A 20,950-nucleotide genomic window follows, 5' to 3' on the forward strand; every position below is an offset into this window, starting at 1 on the left:
AGGAAGATGACAATGAACTTACCCAGACAGATACTCCTACTCGGACACCACCTCCTGTGGTTGACAGACCACTGGATGTTCAGCAACCCCATACTAGCAATTATAATCTTAGATCTAGACCTCTCGTTTCAACCGTGCACTCACCACATGTCCATTGGCTAGATGTTAACGAGGATATCTCTCAAGATGATAGTTTGTCGCATGAAGTTTCATCTGTTCCGGACCTTCAGTCAGAGCCAGAGTTGTATAGTGCTCTGGATGAGCTAGGTGTAGATATCCGCAGAATTTATAATTGATTGCACTCTGCAGTTATTCTGTTTGTTTTGAAAAAAAAAAATCATTTGCAGTATTTCTACCACATGTGTCTTATTATTACCATTATATATAATGTATAGTTTTTCTCAACTTTATTTTGTTATGAATTAGATGCCATTGTTAAGTCTACTACCATTTGTATTTTTTACAGTGCTTGTCATAAGAGTTATTATTGTTCTAGCAACCACATTGAGGCCAGTGAATCCTGACTGCTATCACGCAGATGTTAGTCTTCTTGTTCCAGGTCTTGTATATAGCTTGTAAATATATTGCACATTATATATATTGTACATTGGTCTTGTAAATATATTGTATATTTCGAAAAAAAAAAAAAGAGAAAAAAAAAAATTATCTATCTTGAAATTCAATTGTGGTTGTTAGGTCAGAACTTTGTTCCATTAATGTAATAATTGTTTAATTTTGTATGGTTTTCAAGCACATGCCATTGACACATGTTAATAATTTTGTTTAGGCAATACCTTGGGTTGTATTGTTCATATCTGATCAGTAGACATACACATGTTCTTAATACTCTGATTTAATCAAAGCATTGTTACCATGATTTTCACCTATTATGATGAATTTTTTTTTTGGTGCATATATGCCGAGTTGTTTGTATTACGCACACCTGATCTTCTTTCAATGTTTTATTATGCAAATTTCACATGTAAGCCATTATTGTATGCCACCGAGGTCCTTTCAGTATCATTGTAACTATATAGCTAGCCAGAGCTTGTCGACAAGGGACGTCGACTTGGTAGCGTGTCCGAGCGGTGTTATACTCAAAATTCTGTCAGTTGAAATGTAACCAATCACAGGCAAGTAGGCCTCTGACGTCATGACAGACAGAGGAGCATCAAGCATGCTCCCAGCAGCCTCAGTTATCCTCACAGACCCAGAGTAGGTGGACCTCGGCTGGCCAGTTATACACCTGTTTGCCTCACTCAATAAATATATACAGAAGCGACTACTGTGTCTACATTCAACCCGAACAAGGCAAACGAATACATGGTAGCCATGACCCACGAGGCATGGTTGCCATGACCCACGAGGCATGGTAGCCATGACCCACGAGGCATGGTAGCCATGACCCACGAGGCATGGTAGCCATGACCCACGAGGCATGGTAGCCATGACCCACGAGGCATGGTAGCCATGGTCCACGAGGCATGGTAGCCATGGTCCACGAGGCATGGTAGCCATGACCCACGAGGCATGGTAGCCATGACCCACGAGGCATGGTAGCCATGACCCACGAGGCGTGGTAGCCATGACCCACGAGGCATGGTAGCCATGACCCACGAGGAATGGTAGCCATGACCCACGAGGAATGGTAGCCATGACCCACGAGGCGTGGTAGCCATGACCCACAAGGGGTGGTAGCCATGACCCACGAGGAATGGTAGCCATGACCCACGAGGCATGGTAGCCATGGTCCACGAGGCATGTTAGCCATGGTCCACGAGGCATGGTAGCCATGACCCACGAGGCATGGTAGCCATGACCCACGAGGCAAGGTAGCCATGACCCACGAGGCATGGTAGCCATGACCCACGAGGCGTGGAAGCCATGACCCACGAGGCATGGTAGCCATGACCCACGAGGCATGGTAGCCATGACCCACGAGGCATGGTAGCCATGACCCACGAGGCGTGGAAGCCATGGTCCACGAGGCATGGTAGCCATGACCTTCGAGGCGTGGAAGCCATGGTCCACGAGGCATGGTAGCCATGACCCACGAGGCGTCGTAGCCATGGCTCACGAGGTGACCCTTGGTAGTTGATGACGTCACTTACAACAGAGGACAATTTCTGGCAAACAGCTGAACTGTGATCGTATCAATTAACCCAGGGGTAGAGCAGGTTTAATTTAAATAATTTAAATAATTTAAATTAGTAAAGAAGTATTTATCAATAATTTACATGTAATAAATAATCCATTCTACTCTATCCTGATTATACTAGAAATACAAGTACTCAACTGTGGGTTTATGTGCAACGAATCTTATGGAATACAATTTATCAATTAACAATAAATATTCAGTCCGTTAACCTACTAATTAAATATACAGTCCACTATTGAAAAACAAATCAGCTTAAGCACATAATCCCACAGAGGAAAAGTGCATATACCCACGATTCCACAAAAGAAGAACTTGACTGCATATCACGTAAATGTGAAGGAAGACTAAAGTGCATTATCCATATATTGTTCTTGGGTAGAGGAAAGTGTGATAACCTCGTCATCTTATACAGAGGGAGACAAGGGGGTTCTAATCCATATTTTTTCTTGCAGGGGAAGAGAAAACAGTTGATGTCTTCTTGGTACAACATTCAGACATCCTCAATCGTCATTGTTCATGGAGGCTGAAGGTGACACTGTATGTTCAACAGTTTTACATTCTCCCTAGTGAAGCCTGTTAGATAAAACCCTGAGCATTACTGGGATATTCATTAATAAAATATTATTATAAATATTATACTTAACTGAAATAAATTGGGGTAAAACACAAGTAATGAATAAAAAAATATACAAGTTAATGTGAAATTCACATTCAAATGAATTATTATTCTTACAGCACCAAAGAGTTAAACAATAAGTTTTCTGTATTTCGGTTTTGATGACTTTTCAAATCTATAGTCCACATTTTATTGACAGATTAGTTAATCAAGTTCGCAATGTTGAGGCAAGTCGCAAACACCTAAAATCTAATGTAAATCATTTCACTTCCCCCCCCCCCCATTGCAAACAAATAAACAAATAAAAAAAATAGTAAAACCATGTCTAGAAAGATGCTGACCAGCAACACAGATATAAGCTACAGCTACAGCAGGAGTAAATAAAATTTTAGGGTGTTGCTGGGTCTGGCGAGATGAGGGACACGATTCGTTGAAGCTCTCGACATCTTAAAGGGAAGAGGGCAAATGGACACACAAAATTGATTGATTGAGGTAGATTAATCCACCAGAAGAGGTGTCACGGGGATGAGAAGCCCGTAGGTGGTAGATGTTTGTGATCTTCGGTCGTGTAGCATCTTGAAGTGTCTCTGGGCCCCTGGTCGACTATTTGCGGTTCATTATAAGCTCGTACACACATAAGCCGAGGTGAATATGGACTCCATGAAGATTGAGGTAAGGTGTTACCCAGCAGATATATGCTGAGGAAGTAGGTGGGGTGGGTGTTGGTATGAGTGTCCTCGTCTTGAGGATGGTTGACCCTAATTAAGTGTACGCTGGCTGTTGAGAGTTGGGCAAGTGTGTTTGATGTGTAGTTATATCTCTCAATTATTATGTTTCAGTTGGTGATGGTCTGGATGAGAGCAGAAATGACATAATCCTCAATGAAGTCTTACTGTGTGTTTGAGCATTGCTAGGCAACTTTAGAGTGATGGTCGTCATCTGTGACGGACCTCGGCGCCATCACAGATGATATGATCCAGGTTCAGCGTTAAATAGTTAACCCTTCCATTAATATTAGTTTCCCATCTTCTAGTCTGCTGTTCTGGGAGGTGATGAAGTACTGTTGACTGGCGACAGCCGACAGTGAAGCAGAGTGAAAAAGTACTTTGGTTGACCTTGGGACGTGCTAGCCAGAGGGTTAGTAGAACGCTGCAGACTTCACTGTTGGAGTGTGCTAGCGAGTGGGCTAGTAGAGCGCTTGTAGAGAGCTTGAAGACGTCACCATAACCGCAGCTAGCGTGAGGGCTAGTGATGCGCTGGACGACCTCTTTAGAAGCATGTATATAATGGGAGTTGTAGATAATAAAAACGGTTAATATTAAGTGTAATTTCATTTCTTACCTTAAACATTACACTACATTTCCACCAATAGTAAGGATCTTCTGAATTTAAATGGGATCGTATAGTTTTAAAAGAACCAGTTACCGAGGAGTTTGTAACGTCATCTAATCTACTTTTTTAACTAAAATCCCTTGAAACCTTGCAAAATGAAGCTATGCATCTCATCATTGGGGCTCCAAAATCCACGAGAATAGTTAACGAGAGCCGAGTTAAAATTACTTATCATGAGTGAGAGAATTTTTGTCCATTAGCACACTTTTTTTGGCATGAAGGCTTTGAGTAGATCTCGGCAACACACGAGTAGTGTAAAGTACGCCTAAAACCGTGTGCAGTACCTGAGCAGGTGAGCACATTAAGCCCCCCCTGCTCAGGTGAGCACAGGTGCATAGTCCTCAAGGTACGTGAAGGGGGTTCCCCCAGATGTTTTGGCGTGTGGCGCGGCCAGGCGTCACTTGAGAGAGGGTCATGTTGGGGGTGGGGGCAGGAAGCTTTGTGGTTGGTATGCGGAAGGAAGAGAAGATGAATATGTATGAGTATGTGCCGTAGAGTTAATTGTGTGTGTGTGTGTGTGTGTGTGTGTGTGTGTGTGTGTGTGTGTGTGTGTGTGTGTGTGTGTGTGTGTGTGTGTGTGTGTGTGTGTGTGTGTGTGTGTGCGCGCGCGTGCGTGCGTGTGTGTGTGTGTACTCACCTATTTGTACTCACCTATTTGTGCTTGCGGGGGTTGAGCTTTGGCTCTTTGGTCCCGCCTCTCAACTGTCAATCAACTGGTGTACAGATTCCTGAGCCTACTGGGCTCTATCATATCTACATTTAAAACTGTGTATGGAGTCAGCCTCCACCACATCACTGCCTAGTGCATTCCATCCGTTAACTACTCTGACACTGAAAAAGTTCCTTCTAACGTCTCTGTGGCTCATGTGGGTACTCAGTTTCCACCTGTGTCCCCTTGTTCGCATCCCACCAGTGTTGAATAGTTTATCCTTGTTTACCCGGTCGATTCCTCTGAGGATTTTGTAGGTTGTGATCATGTCTCCCCTTACTCTTCTGTCTTCCAGTGTCGTAAGGTGCATTTCCTGCAGCCTTTCCTCGTAACTCATGCCTCTTAGTGTGTGTGTGTGTGTGTGTGTGTGTGTGTGTGTGTGTGTGTGTGTGTGTGTGTGTGTGTGTGTGTGTGTGTGTGTGTGTGTGTGTGTGTGTGTGTGTACTCACCTAGTTGTGTCTGCAGGATCGAGCATTGACTCTTGGATCCCACCTTTCGAGCATCGGTTGTTTACAGCAATGACTCCTGTCCCATTTCCCTATCATACCTGGTTTTAAAATTATGAATAATATTTGCTTCCACAACCTGTTCCTGAAGTGCATTCCATTTTCCCACTACTCTCACGCTAAAAGAAAACTTCCTAACATCTCTGTGACTCATCTGAGTTTCAAGCTTCCATCCATGTCCTCTCGTTCTGTTACTATTCCGTGTGAACATTTCGTCTATGTCCACTCTGTCAATCCCTCTGAGTATCTTATACGTTCCTATCATGTCCCCCCTCTCCCTTCTTCTTTCTAGTGTTGTAAGGCACAGTTCCCTCAGGCGCTCCTCATACCCCATCCCTCGTAGCTCTGGGACGAGTCTCGTTGCAAACCTCTGAACCTTTTCCAGTTTCATTATATGCTTCTTCAGATGGGGACTCCATGATGAGGCGGCATACTCTAAGACTGGCCTTACGTAGGCAGTGTAAAGCGCCCTAAATGCCTCCTTACTTAGGTTTCTGAATGATGTTTTAACTTTTGCCAGTGTAGAGTACGCTGCTGCCGTTATCCTATTTATATGTGCCTCAGGAGATAGATTAGGTGTTACGTCCACCCCCAGGTCTCTTTCACGCGTCGTTACTGGTAGGCTGTTCCCCTTCATTGTGTACTGTCCCTTTGGTCTCCTATCTCCTAGTCCCATTTCCATAACTTTACATTTGCTCGTGTTGAATTCCAGTAGCCATTTCTCTGACCATCTCTGCAACCTGTTCAGGTCCTCTTGGAGGATCCTGCAATCCTCATCTGTCACAACTCTTCTCATCAACTTTGCGTCATCCGCAAACATCGACATGTAGGACTCTACGCCTGTAAACATGTCGTTAACATATACAAGAAATAGAATTGGTCCCAGCACCGATTCTTGTGGTACTCCACTTGTTACTGTTCGCCAGTCCGACTTCTCGCCCCTTACCGTAACTCTTTGGCTCCTTCCTGTTAAGAAGTTCCTTATCCATGCTAGGACCTTTCCCCCCACCCCCGCCTGCCTCTCGAGCTTGAACAGCAGTCTCATGTGCGGTACTGTATCAAAGTCTTTTTGGCAGTCCAGAAATATGCAGTCTGCCCAACCATCTCTGTCCTGTCTTATCCTCGTTATTTTATCATAGAATTCCAGAAGGTTTGTTAGGCACGATTTCCCTGTCCAGAACCCATGTTGATGTTTGTTCACAAACCTAATGTTCTCCAGGTGTGCAACCAGTCGTAGCCTAATTATTCTTTCCAGTATTTTACAGGGGATGCTTGTCAGTGATACAGGTCTATAGTTAAGTGCCTCCTCCCTATCACCTTTCTTGAAGATCGGCACGACATTTGCCTTCTTCCAGCAACTGGGCAATTCTCCTGACATAAGTGTGTGTGTGTGTGTGTGTGTGTGTGTGTGTGTGTGTGTGTGTGTGTGTGTACTCACCTATATGTACTCACCTATATGTGCTTGCAGGATCGAGCATTGACTCTTGGATCCCGCCTTTCTAGCTATCGGTTGTTTACAGCAATGACTCCTGTCCCATTTCCCTATCATACCTAGTTTTAAAAGTATGAATAGTATTTGCTTCCACAACCTGTTCCCCAAGTGCATTCCATTTTTCTACTACTCTCACGCTAAAAGAAAACTTCCTAACATCTCTGTGACTCATCTGAGTTTCCAGTTTCCACCCATGTCCCCTCGTTCTGTAATTATTACGTGTGAACATTTCATCTATTTCCACTTTGTCAATTCCCCTGAGTATTTTATATGTCCCTATCATATCTCCTCTCTCCCTTCTTTTCTCTAGTGTCGTAAGGTTCAGTTCCTTCAGCCGCTCTTCATATCCCATCCCTCGTAGCTCTGGGACAAGCCTCGTCGCAAACCTCTGAACCTTCTCCAGTTTCTTTATGTGTTTCTTCAGGTGGGGGCTCCATGATGGCGCGGCATACTCTAAGACGGGTCTCACGTAGGCAGTGTAAAGCGCCCTAAAAGCTTCCTCATTTAGGTTTCTGAATGAAGTTCTAATTTTCGCCAGTGTAGAGTACGCTGCTGTCGTTATCCTATTTATATGTGCCTCAGGAGTTAGATTAGGTGTCACATCCACTCCCAGGTCTCTTTCTCGAATCGTTACAGGTAGGCTGTTCCCCTTCATTGTGTACTGTCCCTTTGGTCTCCTGTCACCTGATCCCATTTCCATAACTTTACATTTACTGGTGTTAAACTCCAGTAGCCATTTCCCTGACCATCTCTGCAGCCTGTTTAAGTCCTCTTGGAGGATCCTACAATCCTCGTCTGTCGCAACTCTTCTCATTAATTTTGCGTCATCTGCGTGTGTGTGTGTGTGTGTGTGTGTGTGTGTGTGTGTGTGTGTGTGTGTGTGTGTGTGTTGTGACGGAGTTCCCCCCCTTATAATTCTCCCACGCCTGCAGTAAGAGTCATGTCTACTTTTCCCAAGCGTTCTCTACGTTGCAGGCTACAATTTGATATATGGGAGAGAGTGAAGTGTTCTCGGAGAGCCGAGAAATTTGTGAAATAGTAATGTTTTGGCCTGTGGTTTAGGCCCTTTAGGGAGCCAAGATGGCGCTGGCTTCCCTGATCTCCCGCCAAAACCGTGTGACGTCAGTGGCACCGGATTGGTCACCGACAGCAGTGTGGCACCGGGAGCCAATGAAAACCTCCCGTGGCGAAAGTGACGTCACGAAGGAAGGGGGTCCGGCCAGCGCGCCGGGCTGGCGCCAGCAGTCAGACACGACACGTCATAGAGGTTGGGCGTGCGACGAGTGGTCCTGTCAGTCGGACAGTAATTCCAGCTCCCGTGGATTTATGCGTCACCGGAATTCCGCCAGTACTCTGAGAAGTCTTCCCTAGTTCATGTGTTGAACCAGAAGAGGGAATTGACGGTTATTTGAGCAACAAGTGCTCCAGTCAGGTACTGTGCCAGTAGCAGTGAAGCCGTGCAGTGACGTATGTTGACGTCGGTGGCAATTCACCAGTTCGTGACAGCGTAGTGGCTGACAGAGCCACTGGGTAGCTGAGGAAGAGAGGACTATTTGGGGAAACCGAACGACTGTAGCTGAGACGTAGGCGACAGTCGTTGCTGGGAGAAGACGACGGCCAGGAGACCGACTCCAACCTTCAAGAAGTCAAGAAGGAGGACGGACCTGCAGTGAGGAGGCACGGAGACGACGCGCTAAACGGTGGGACGACGAGAGGCTCTGGTAGGACACGACGACGTGTAGTGTGGGGGCGTTCCCGACACGAGGACCAGGAGCTACATCTCGACTCTCATCGGAGGATAGGGTGAAGTAGGTGGTTCTAGTTCCCTCCCCATTCCCCTTTAGTTAGCTATGTTATTTGGCTATATTATCTAGCCCGAAGATTTTATATGTCGTGAGCAAGTCTCACCTATGTCACGATAAAGCACCAGTGTGCTAGACAGTACTATCAAGAGTACTTGTAATATTCATGTTGATTATTGGTGTGTACAGGCACCAGGAACCAGTGATAAATTTACTGTGTTGTGTATATTTTTCTATAGATTTTGATATGAACATATAGTGGTAAAATATATATAAGATTATGCCAGTATTTGGAGGTTAGGCTATGTGCCCAGAAACTATTTATTTTCCATGTATTGATGATTGATTTATATACCATATATATGTCTATGTTCATTCAGTGAATAATCATTTGTGAGTACAGTGAATCATTGCGTTATCGCCCACGAGAGAAAGTACTGAAAATTCCAGTGTTAATATTTCATAATATATTGTTGAGTGAAGAACAATGTGAAGCCATTACAGTGAATCATTATAGCATTGATTGTAGAAAAGACTGTTTGAGCCTGAGTACAGTGTAACTAAGTAATTCGGTTTATTTGTGCCAATATAGAGTGTGCGAGTTTCTAGTAATATTGGAGAATTTAAAGAAACCGAGCGCGTGAATCTAGCAAACAAGCAAATTTCGCGCGGAGAGTCCATTGCGATCAGCTGTTCTTGACACTTGATGAGGAGGGGGAGGTGTTGCCCTCTAGCGGTCGCATAATATCCGTGGGAATTACCGGCCGAGTCAGGATCAGTTGATTTATCGATTATTGTGTGGCCTTGTGACATCTTTCATACATTTTAAGTAAAATACAAAACTATCTTAGTGTTTTTATCATTCCCTCCATTGATCTTGTGGCTATATTATACTGGTAAACATAGAGTGATAACAATAAGTACCTGCCTGATTCCTGATCTTTGAGTGTGACCTTGCCAAGGCTACCACTGAATACACCAGTCCACTGAGGGTGTTACTGGCCACCTTAAACACCAGTTGGCGATCTTGTGTTTAACCGTAGAGCCCTATTGTTGGGGAGGGCACACGACAGTCGAGGTGATCGAGTCGTGTTCTCACTCTTTCTTAATAAGAGGCCGTTAAGATTGACTGGGAGACTCTCCTGGCGTGCAGTGGCGCCGTGAGGATCGAGGGAAGACCCGCAGGGCTACGGTGAGTTACCTTGAGCATAACTATTGCTCACCCCAGAGTAAGAGTAGAGAATAATAGAGAGGTGAACCCCCAACATTGGCGACCTTGCCAGGATATAGATTGGAGTAAAGATTGCAGTGGTACTTGGCAGTGGTGTTAGAGATCAGGTGCAGGTTAACACTCGTAGCACAAGATGGAGGATGGTAAAGTAACCAGGTTTATTGACTCTAGAGACGAACAGGTGCTGGAAGAGTGCACCAAGGCACAGTTACAGGCTATAGCGGATCATTTTGGAATAAAGCTGAAATCTGCCCGAGTTGGTGAAAGAAGACTAGAGATAATGGCTCAGCTAAAGGCTCGAGACGAAGCTTTGGGGGAGGAACGGCCCCAAACACCTGCCAGTGAGGGTGAACACCTGAGTATTGGTGGAAGCAGCAGGGGATCCAGTGGCAGCAGGCACAGCATTAAGCTGGAAATAATGAAGCTGCAGCTAGAAGCGCAGCAGCGCAAGGAAGAGCGAGAAGCACAGCAGCGTAAAGAAGAGCGAGAAGCACAGCAGCGCAGAGAAGAGCGAGAAGCGCAGCTGAGGAGAGAAGAGGCACAACAGCGCAAGGAAGAGCGGGAAGCAGAAGCGCAGCTGAGGAGAGAAGAAGAACAGCTGCGCAAAGAAGAACAGGAGCGAGAAGCACAGATGAAGCGTGAGGAGCGAGAAGCACAGCTGCGCCGGGAAGAACAGGAGCGAGAAGCACAGTCGAAGCGTGAGGAGCGAGAAGCACAGCTACGCAGGGAAGAACGAGAGCAAGAAGTTAGGCTGAGACAAATGGAAATAGAAGCCAACCAGGAGGTGGAGCTGAAGCGAGCTGAACTGGGACTAGGTGCCCCTGCCCCGCCACAGGAAGACCGACGAGTGAGGGAACGAGACCTGCCGGTCTTTGTGCCTAGTGAAGCCGAAAGTTTCTTCGATCACTTTGAGAGAGTTGCTGCTATGAAGAGGTGGCCGAGGGCGGAGTGGGCGGAGTTGGTCCAAGGGAGGCTCACAGGGGAAGCTCGCCAAGCCTTCACTATGCTCGACTTCCAAGAATGCACTAACTACGATGCGGTAAAACGAGCTGTGCTCCGTTCCTTTAAGCTCACGCCAGAGTGTTACAGAAAGAGGTTTAGAGAATGTACCCGGTTGCCAGGAAAATCGTATGCGGAGACGGCGAGGGACATTGAAAGAAAGCTCCTTAAGTGGCTGGACTCTGAAGAAGCAAGGTCGGTCGAAGAGGTCAAGGAACTAATGGCCATGGAAAAGTTTATGTCCGTGCTCTCTCCTGAGATCAGGATGAGGGTAAAGGAGGCGGACATAAAGGACCTGAGGGCCGCAGCCGACCGGGCCGACATGCTAGAAGAAGCCCTACGCCCACGCCGAGAGGGACAGAACCGACCACCCGCATACGTCGGAAACGATCGGAGTTATAGAAGGACGGATGGATGGAGGACAGAAGCGAGTTCTCCCAGGTCCCACCGCGCGAGATGGGACGACAGAGGAACAAAAGGTGCTGTAGAGCCGATAGAGGAAAGCCAAGATGAGAGCCCGGAAGTTGTTACTGCAACGAAGGAAACGACAAGTGAGGCGAGAAAGACACAGGGTGCGACGGCCTCTGGAGGCAGTGCTAAGGCGAGCGGTGGCGGATGGTCTCCGCCGAGGGGCCGCTGCTACAACTGCGGAATACCCGGACACGTCGCGCGGGAATGCAGACGCCCTAAGCAGCGGGGACACGTTGCTTTAGTGATGTTCGAGGACCAGAGGGCCGAGAGAGTGCGGGATGAACCCGCGCTGAGTGGGGAGAAGCAAGTTCACCCATTCGTGTGTCAAGGAACCGTAAGGATGGGGGACGCAGACCCCATCCCTGTGAAGATCTTAAGAGACACTGGGGCCGATTTTACCCTGGTGAGTGAAACCCTGTTCCCCGAGGGTTACGAAAGTACCAGTGTGGGGGTAGCAAGTGTGACCACTGTGGGAGGCCCAGTGAGGATGCCCCTACACCAGGTAACTTTAAATTCCGATTATGGCTGCCAAACCCTAGAGGTGGGAGTCTGTACATCAATGCCCAAGATGGAGGCACAGGTCATCTTGGGGAATGACGCGTGTGGAGGATATGTCCTCCCGCATCCCGTGAAAGGCGAAGAGTGCCCAGAACAACACGAGGAGACAGGCGAAGATTTGAACGTCTGTGGGGACGAGAAGGGAATCGCACCGGTGGCGATCCCAGTTTGTACTGAGACACCGAGACAACGCGAAGAACCAGGAGGTTGTGGATCTGATGGGGCTGAGGAGTCGATTGACAGCCTGGGAACAGATCACCTCTGCGTAGGACCCAGAGAACGAGTGGAGGGCGAGAGTAGCCCGAATGGTGAGTTGCAGGTGACACTCACCAGTTCTCCAGGGGTAAACCGCACTCGTCTCGGAGAGTTACAGCAAGAGGAGTTCCCCGAATTGGTTAGTAAGGCCGAAGGAGGACGTGTGGGTCCTGAGAAGGCTTACTTTCCATTTATCTATATTATATATGCCGTGCTATCTATGATGAGGGAACGATGGACGCCAGGAGCAACCGTGGGAACGGTGAATAAATATGTCCAGAAGTTCAGAGAACGTCTCACTCGAGCGAAGAAACTGGCTAGGAAACTCCTGAAGAAGGCGCAACGTAAGATGTCGGAGTGGTACGACATGAGAGCTGCGCAGAGGGATTTTCAGGCCGGATCCAAAGTATTGGTTGTGCTGCCAGGTAAAGGTAGAGTGACCAGGTCGCGGTTCAAGAGACCATACCGAGTGCTGCGACGGTTGGGTCCAGTGTCGTACGAGATTGGGAAGCCGGATGGACCCCGGAAGAAACAGGTGTGTCACGCAGGCCGCCTGAGACATTTCTTCACTGTGGAAGGTAGAGCCGCCAAGCAGGACGGAACGGATACCCGAGAAACCCAGCGGAAGACGGGTCTGTGTGTACCGAGGAAACGAGAACTCCCGGAGGAGGAAAGTAAGTGGTCCAGGGCGAACGGCACCAGTCTCACCCGCACTGAGAGTCTGACAAGGATCAAGGTCAAGCACATCAAGGGGAAGGACGACGTAGTGGCGGACGCCCTATCCCGCATACACTAAACAGACATGACTCTTATTTTAAGGGGAGGGGTATGTGACGGAGTTCCCCCCCTTATAATTCTCCCACGCCTGCAGTAAGAGTCATGTCTACTTTTCCCAAGCGTTCTCTACGTTGCAGGCTACAATTTGATATATGGGAGAGAGTGAAGTGTTCTCGGAGAGCCGAGAAATTTGTGAAATAGTAATGTTTTGGCCTGTGGTTTAGGCCCTTTAGGGAGCCAAGATGGCGCTGGCTTCCCTGATCTCCCGCCAAAACCGTGTGACGTCAGTGGCACCGGATTGGTCACCGACAGCAGTGTGGCACCGGGAGCCAATGAAAACCTCCCGTGGCGAAAGTGACGTCACGAAGGAAGGGGGTCCGGCCAGCGCGCCGGGCTGGCGCCAGCAGTCAGACACGACACGTCATAGAGGTTGGGCGTGCGACGAGTGGTCCTGTCAGTCGGACAGTAATTCCAGCTCCCGTGGATTTATGCGTCACCGGAATTCCGCCAGTACTCTGAGAAGTCTTCCCTAGTTCATGTGTTGAACCAGAAGAGGGAATTGACGGTTATTTGAGCAACAAGTGCTCCAGTCAGGTACTGTGCCAGTAGCAGTGAAGCCGTGCAGTGACGTATGTTGACGTCGGTGGCAATTCACCAGTTCGTGACAGCGTAGTGGCTGACAGAGCCACTGGGTAGCTGAGGAAGAGAGGACTATTTGGGGAAACCGAACGACTGTAGCTGAGACGTAGGCGACAGCCGTTGCTGGGAGAAGACGACGGCCAGGAGACCGACTCCAACCTTCAAGAAGTCAAGAAGGAGGACGGACCTGCAGTGAGGAGGCACGGAGACGACGCGCTAAACGGTGGGACGACGAGAGGCTCTGGTAGGACACGACGACGTGTAGTGTGGGGGCGTTCCCGACACGAGGACCAGGAGCTACATCTCGACTCTCATCGGAGGATAGGGTGAAGTAGGTGGTTCTAGTTCCCTCCCCATTCCCCTTTAGTTAGCTATGTTATTTGGCTATATTATCTAGCCCGAAGATTTTATATGTCGTGAGCAAGTCTCACCTATGTCACGATAAAGCACCAGTGTGCTAGACAGTACTATCAAGAGTACTTGTAATATTCATGTTGATTATTGGTGTGTACAGGCACCAGGAACCAGTGATAAATTTACTGTGTTGTGTATATTTTTCTATAGATTTTGATATGAACATATAGTGGTAAAATATATATAAGATTATGCCAGTATTTGGAGGTTAGGCTATGTGCCCAGAAACTATTTATTTTCCATGTATTGATGATTGATTTATATACCATATATATGTCTATGTTCATTCAGTGAATAATCATTTGTGAGTACAGTGAATCATTGCGTTATCGCCCACGAGAGAAAGTACTGAAAATTCCAGTGTTAATATTTCATAATATATTGTTGAGTGAAGAACAATGTGAAGCCATTACAGTGAATCATTATAGCATTGATTGTAGAAAAGACTGTTTGAGCCTGAGTACAGTGTAACTAAGTAATTCGGTTTATTTGTGCCAATATAGAGTGTGCGAGTTTCTAGTAATATTGGAGAATTTAAAGAAACCGAGCGCGTGAATCTAGCAAACAAGCAAATTTCGCGCGAAGAGTCCATTGCGATCAGCTGTTCTTGACACTTGATGAGGAGGGGGAGGTGTTGCCCTCTAGCGGTCGCATAATATCCGTGGGAATTACCGGCCGAGTCAGGATCAGTTGATTTATCGATTATTGTGTGGCCTTGTGACATCTTTCATACATTTTAAGTAAAATACAAAACTATCTTAGTGTTTTTATCATTCCCTCCATTGATCTTGTGGCTATATTATACTGGTAAACATAGAGTGATAACAATAAGTACCTGCCTGATTCCTGATCTTTGAGTGTGACCTTGCCAAGGCTACCACTGAATACACCAGTCCACTGAGGGTGTTACTGGCCACCTTAAACACCAGTTGGCGATCTTGTGTTTAACCGTAGAGCCCTATTGTTGGGGAGGGCACACGACAGTCGAGGTGATCGAGTCGTGTTCTCACTCTTTCTTAATAAGAGGCCGTTAAGATTGACTGGGAGACTCTCCTGGCGTGCAGTGGCGCCGTGAGGATCGAGGGAAGACCCGCAGGGCTACGGTGAGTTACCTTGAGCATAACTATTGCTCACCCCAGAGTAAGAGTAGAGAATAATAGAGAGGTGAACCCCCAACAGTGTGTGTGTGTGTGTGTAGATAGATGGGAGTATGTTGGGTATAGGAGTATATAGTTTATGTTGCGGAGGAAGCCCCTACCTGAGAGGGAGGAAGCCCCTACCTGAGAGGGCGGAGATCAGGTTCTTAAGAAGGAGGGGAAAGTGAGGGGACAGGTGGGTTTGTGTGACCGTTTATGTAAACAAAGAAGCATTTAACTTTTTCTCAGCCAATGCACTTGTGTTGATGGTGATCAATGACGTCGATTAGTTCCCCCTACATGGCCAGGAAGTGTTGAGTAGGAGTGTGAGAGTCCAGGTTCTTAAGATTGGAGGGGAGAAGGAGGGGGAAAGGGAGGTAACACCTGGCAGTGGGTTTGTGTGTGAAAGTGGAGTCATTATTTTTTCTTAAAGAATGACAGTTTTATGTACCCTCCCTGCTTCCAGAGCGCTAAGGATATGCGGGTCATACCTACCACATAGCTCTGAGGAGTGACACCACATGACCACATGGGGTTACCTCTTCAAAGGTTGAGGCCTAACTGTTGCGAATGTCATCATCAACCTCTACTATAGTCAGTCATGTCCACCCCTCCCCCCCTCCATCCACATAGCAGGACATATCACATACCAACACCACCACCACACTGCTGGGAGTGACAGCAATACGGCGTACCATACTCTCTCCTGACACAGCTCACACAGTGTGTCATTGTTCTTTCTCAAAGGTGAGCCATGACCTCAACATACAAATTCCAAATGCAGGCCTGGTCGGGAGAGAGCCTTTTGTGGGCGGCTCCCCTCTTGGAAATCTGACACATAACTGAGCTAAATGAGGCAACACCGCTCACCCAACCCACGCTCCAACAGGCCCCCCCCCCCCCACCCCCTCTTCCACCTTACCATCAACCATCACCCCACCCTCCCCAACACCTATTGTTCTGTGCAAAGTCTTTAATATTATTTCTGATCATATGTGTAACCTTGTATCGTAACGTAAGCAACATGGTAACATCATTCTTTGCCCAAATAGCATTTTTAAGAGTAAAGGGAGTCATAAGCTGGTCTTCAATCATATTATTATAACAAATCATATTTTTTTTGTAAACACAACTGCATGGGATACACATAGCAGTCACTGGTTATTAATCTACATGCTTTTCTCTCTCTCTCTCTCTCTCTATTCAGATCATTAAATAGTTAGGGGAAAAGTAACATCAATTCCTTTCTCCTGATGTCGCTGTTCACATATCTTTTTTCCTTTCACTTAGACTGACAGCTCACCAGAGGATGGAAGACTAATGTCAATTTTCGGCCCCCCCCCCATCACTCTTACCCTTTATAACCTTGTAACGTAACATGACCAACATGGTAACATCGTTCTTTACCCAAATATCATTATAAGAGTAACGAGTGTGACGATAATCTCCTTCAAGAGATTGAGCCTGCTCTTCCCTCCAAAGTTCGTCGATACATACATCTATATAAAACTAGTATGGATGAAATATCCAACAACGACAACAACACCAGCAAGGTTTGCCAGAGCGCAAAACGTATGCAGCCAGGAACACCTGCTCCACCTCGAACCACCAAACTACCTGTCTTGTCGCCTGCTCCTCGCTGATTGGCTGCGGGTCCAGCTGCAACTGCACTCTACCCACCATACTACTTGATGTCTGGGGCCGCCACGACCTCAGTCTTCAGAATATCCCGTGCTTTCGACAAGTTAACACGTCTCGTTGGTAGACTAAGCCCCAAGCTTACGTGTACTAAGAGAGGTGGCAGCTTAAAGCCAATATTCCTGCACCTATTTACTTTGTTTGTCATACATTTGTTATTTGCTCACTTGTCTTAACGTAACTTTTCATTTTGCCATTTGATTATTCTTATTATTTTGATTGATTTTATTATACGAATTTGTATGTCCATTTTATTCATGTTTTGCTTTCTTTAACGTAATTAAAATTTAATTGTTAAAATTTACTTGTGTTTTGTGTGTCTTCTCCTTACCTTACCACAGACGAAGTACCAGATTTTCTATTTTTTTTCTATATGTGACGAGGCCATACCCCTAGCTTTTGAACAGCCGAACACCAACGCGTTACCGTCACACGAGCAACTTTCTGTCCGATGTTTGAATTACAATATTGAAATGTGAACCGTATTTAACCAAACATTCATTCCAAACACAATAAAAATATTAGCACAAGCTTGTTTAGTTCTTGTATCACCTAACGTAGCGTAGTGTTTATTCAATAACTGGTAGACATAACAATGTAGCTTCATATTTATTGTGGTAAAACAAACAAACATACATACACATCGCGGTCAGTCCTCGTTATACCTCAAACGCGCCATTCATGCTCTCTTCCTTAGGTGAGCAATGCTCCCCACATACAAATTTCAAGCAAAGTAAACATATATAAGACTACTGTGGAAAAAGTCTTGACAGTATTATTATTAATATTATTATTATATTTTAAATTGACTTGTTCATTATCCCCGAGTTCAAGGCTGTCTCTAAGACCTACATTATCCAAATGTAAACAGCAATCGATGAAAATAAGACCGGGTGAGTCGATAGTGAAATAGTTAGCTCAGTGTTAAGCGAGTTATGACTGTTTTTCAGTTCTTGTAACACAGTCAATGTACCGTAATGTGGAAAATAGACTTTCTGCTGTCCAAATAAATAGCATTTGAAAATGTATGAGTGTCTACTCAATCTCTATCCCCTCTTCATCCAACACCAAATATTGCTGTGCAGACCTTGTAACACACAACAGCATAAGCGCTCAGTTCTTGTAACACTCAGTCAATGCAGCGTAATGCGGGAAAATAAACTTTCTGCTGCGTAAATAAATAGCATTTGAAAATATATGCAAGTCTAGACAATCTCCTATAGCCATTACATTCTAAACACAAATAAAATATTAGCACACGCTTGTATCGATTTATATTATCATTACGTAACGTGGAAAACTTCTTTCTGTCTGATGATCAAATAGCATTTTTGAAAAAAATTATGTCAGGTTGGTCTTATGCCATTAGGACTGTATTGCACTGTGTGCAACAGAAGACTTGTAATATCATAGAAAGACAATGTTGGAGAATGTTCAACGCTCTTATACTGAAGGAGTGAGCGAGGCACTTAGTAACATAACGTGGAAATCAACTTTCTGTCCAATGTCCGAATATCATTATTGAAATATGAACCACGTTTAGCCAAACACAATATCTCAATTACATCTCTTACCATATAAATATTACTGTCAACCAGTTTTAGCCCCCTGTAACAGTTGTAACGTAATGTGGAAATCATCAACTTTCTGCAGTTCAAAATAACATTTTGAAATGAAAAGTGAGACTTAGTCCATCTCCATTACATCTCTTACCATATAAATATTACTGTCTACCAGTTTTAGCTCCTGTAACACATTGTACATTCGAGCATTCGAGCGGTGTACCTCTCGATGTCTGTCTACCGCATCACCACATTATCCCACACTATACCTGCTCCTGCTTACCCATCTACACTTAGTAACAGTAACGCGGAAATCAACTTTCTGTCTGATGACCAAATAACATTATTGAAAATGTGAACCATGTTTAGCCATTACATCCAAACATAAATAAAATATTACCGCAGACCTGTTTAGTTCTTGTAACACATATCATTACTTAACATAACGTGGAAATCATATTTCTGTCCGATGATCAAATAACATTTTTTTTTTGTAAATGTGAAGCTTTGTATATTTAATTTTAAACAAAGGTGAGCCACTAGTCCACGAACTTAGAGGGGTGAATTAGGAAGAAAGACTTTGTGAAATATGCACAGAAGAGTTTGGGGAGACGTGTTCACTACCTACAAATTCTAATATTTTTTTTGTCAACTGTATGATCACGACATATACCTCATGGTCTCTTGTTCTGCCTCTCACTAGTCAATAAACACAATTTTGTATCATTTCTTGACTAAAATAGCACTCCGAAACATCTTTGCACTTATTTTTTTTTCATTGACACGTGCACAGCCATCAAAGGGAATCTCACTACGGCATGGATGTCTTGTGTGTTAAATAAACGGACCATACCTAGCTTATCATTTTGTTTGAGAAACTTATATGTGGTGATCATACCTCCCGAGTCCACACAAATATCCCACATCCATATTGAGAGAGAGAGAAGGCAAACATAACTTGGTTATTGCATCTAGTTTTAAAAAGGGGTTTGAATAAGAAGAGTCATGTTCCATAAATAATACTTTACAGCATCCATTATTTATGAGCAGTAAGAGGGAAATGGGATCCACACATACAATTTCCAAGCATTACAACACTATCGAGGTAAACATAACATAAAAAAGACAATAATGTAGTACGCAATTAGCCGCCTAGTCAAAACTTAACATAACAGATATGATTTCACAGAGTTTTAACCTTTGCAAGTTTTTCAATGTTTTCTCTTCACTTGTGCTAAGTGAGCCAGACAAAATGTGGCATTGCACTATTAGCAAGGCAATACATAACAAAGACAAAAAGTAGCAATACGCTATTAGCCAGATAGTCAAAACATATAACATGCATTATTTCACAGGTTTTTTTTCTAGCAAATAAGGTTCCTTTAAGCAGTTCAACACATCAAACACCACCAGTCCACGAAATAAGAGGCTGACTTAGGAGGAAAGAAAAGGTATTGTGAAATATGCACCACACCAGCCTCCTGAAGACAGAGGAGTTTGGAGAGACGTGATCACTACCAACATGGCCTCCTCCTCCTCTTTCTCTCATTAGTCAATAATCATCCTTTGCAGCATTTCATGACTAAAATAGCACTCCAAAACATAAGTGGTCATTTTTATTCTCGCTGTCACACTTATAGTCAATAATTTGTTTCGCAGAGTGACAAGTTATGCATAGTGACGAGATTTCACGGTGAGCACAGTTTTAAGAGAGTTCACACTGTATTAATTACGGTTTTGGATATGTTATGTTATGTTTATGAAGATCATTGCTTCTTATTTTTACCCATTTCACCACGCCCAGCTTTTCAGTCTTCTCATGTTCTTTTCAAATAAAGACTGCTTACTGTTTTCCAGTAGATTGGCGTCACATTACATATATTAACCAACTTTCAAATTCAGTTTAGTTTCTTTTCAATATCACGGCTTTTTGTTGTTTTCCCTGTCAGTATCTAGTTCAAGACCTCGTATTATCAATGTTATTAATACTACTATCATCAACCATGTATTGGATGTCTCCGACATTGGATGTATTGGATGTCTCCGAGGCCCCAGGGAACAGGGGCCTCGTAGCCTGGTGGATAGCGCGCAGGATTAGTAATTCTGTGGCGCGGGTTCGATTCCCGCACGAGGCAGAAACAAATGGGCAAAGTTTCTTTCACCCTGAATGCCCCTGTTACCTAGCAGTAAATAGGTACCTGGGAGTTAGTCAGCTGTCACGGGCTGCTTCTTGGGGTGTGTGTGTGTGTGTGTGGTGTGGGAAAAAAAAGAAAAGAAAAAAAGTAGTTAGTAAACAGTTGATTGACAGTTGAGAGGCGGGCCGAAAGAGCAAAGCTCAACCCCCGTAAAAACACAACTAGTAAACACATTCAGTTAACAACTTAGTAAGTGTTTATTGAACGTGGGAATCACTTCATGTGTGCTCATTTTAGTTTAGTTTAAAGTTTTTCCATCTTAAATTAATACTACTATTACCAACTATGTATTGGATAGCTCAGACATTCAGTTAAAAACTCAGTAAGTGAAAATCACTTC

The sequence above is a fragment of the Procambarus clarkii genome, chromosome 7 (assembly GCF_040958095.1).
Source record: "Procambarus clarkii isolate CNS0578487 chromosome 7, FALCON_Pclarkii_2.0, whole genome shotgun sequence".
Classification (NCBI taxonomy): Eukaryota; Metazoa; Arthropoda; class Malacostraca; order Decapoda; family Cambaridae; genus Procambarus; species Procambarus clarkii.